The sequence below is a fragment of the Ailuropoda melanoleuca genome, unplaced genomic scaffold, assembly GCF_002007445.2.
Source record: "Ailuropoda melanoleuca isolate Jingjing unplaced genomic scaffold, ASM200744v2 unplaced-scaffold334, whole genome shotgun sequence".
Lineage (NCBI taxonomy): Eukaryota > Metazoa > Chordata > Mammalia > Carnivora > Ursidae > Ailuropoda > Ailuropoda melanoleuca.
Window position 1 is genome coordinate 1,753 of NW_023204281.1, and position 1,309 is coordinate 3,061.

The 1,309-nt window shown below is 44.5% G+C and overlaps 2 long non-coding RNA genes across 2 annotated transcripts in view; one reads left to right on the forward strand and one right to left on the reverse strand.

The window, feature by feature from the left end:
- LOC117798733 overlaps positions 1-553 on the forward strand; it is a 2,305-nt gene extending 1,752 nt beyond the window's left edge. The window contains exon 2 of the long non-coding RNA XR_004622900.1: positions 402-553. This is a non-coding gene — a long non-coding RNA (uncharacterized LOC117798733). The remainder of the gene's footprint in view (positions 1-401) is intronic.
- On the reverse strand, positions 416-693 carry LOC117798732. The gene is made up of 2 exons (XR_004622899.1): positions 658-693; positions 416-547 (listed from the first exon to the last, which is right to left on the reverse strand). It is a non-coding gene; the product is annotated as an uncharacterized LOC117798732 (long non-coding RNA).
- Between the last annotated feature and the right edge of the window lie 616 nt (positions 694-1,309).

A 1,309-nucleotide genomic window follows, 5' to 3' on the forward strand; every position in this document is an offset into this window, starting at 1 on the left:
TGATCCCAGAGTCCTGGGATCGAGCCCCGCATCAGGCTCCTCCACTGGGAGCCTGCTTCTTCCTCTCCCCACACCCCGCGCTTGTGTTCCTCTCTCACTGGCTGTCTCTTTGTCTGTCAAATAAACAAATAAATAATCTTTAAAAAAAAAAAAATCTTTAAAAAAAAAAATCTTCTTTTCAACAGCATTCATTTCATCTCAGCAAGACTAAATGCTCCCATCGGGTAAAGGAAATGGATAGGATCTGTATTTTACTTCTGTCATCACAGAATAAACCTTGCTAGGTTTCAATCACCAGCCCCCAAAAGTGTCCTGTGTAGTCCTGGTGAGAATCCCAAACATGTAGCTCGTTTGGTTTTTATGTTTCACTAATGTGTTTCCAACTTGTATTGTGGAACCAGGTTCAGTAAGAAGAACAAGGACAGCAGAAATCCTTATATATACCTGCCTTTTGGAACTGGACCGCGAAACTGCATTGGGATGAGGTTTGCGATCATGAACATGAAACTCGCCCTTGTCAGAGTCCTGCAGAACTTCTCCTTCAAACCTTGTACACCTGCCTTTTGGAACTGGGCCGGAACTGCCTTGGGATGAGGTTTGCGATCACGAGCATGAAACTCGCCCTTGTCAGAGTCCTGCAGAACTTCTCCTTCAAACCTTGTAAAGAAACGCAGGTCAGAGAGATTACTTTCTGCATAAGTACTGTTTTACTGTTTGGTTTTTTTTTTTTCAAACTAAGAGATAAGTAATGGATGTGTGTGTCGGGGGGCTCATTTATCTAGAGTAATGTGTTCTGTCAGCCCGGAGAATCTGTTTGGAGTCACGTGTGGCCATTCTGCAGCTCTTGAGTGCCATGTCTGTGGTTTCTGACCACTCAACCATAAGGGTCATCTAGTCAGTTAGTTAGCTTGACATGATTATGCACAGACCTTTGAACTTGAGCAATGTTTTAAATTTCTTTCAAGTCCGCTGAAAGGAAGGAAGCATGTTGTGCATAGTCTTGACGTGCAGTGATATCATGACATGACTTTTGAAGGATGCGCTTCTCCACCACAACTTACAGACGCTTTCATGACCATGGTTCTCAACCTCTGTTTGTACACTGGAATCAGTGGGTTCTTTTGAAAATCCTGACTGAAGAACACTTGGGACACACAGAGGGGAGATTATTCCCTCTTCTAGGAGTGTGTCCCTGAGAGGCAGTGTTCACAGAGATACCTCTCCAGGAACAGATGAGCTGGCTGGCACGTTTTACTCCCCTGCCTCTCATCACAAACACAGAGTCACCTGTAGGAAGCAGCACAGTGCC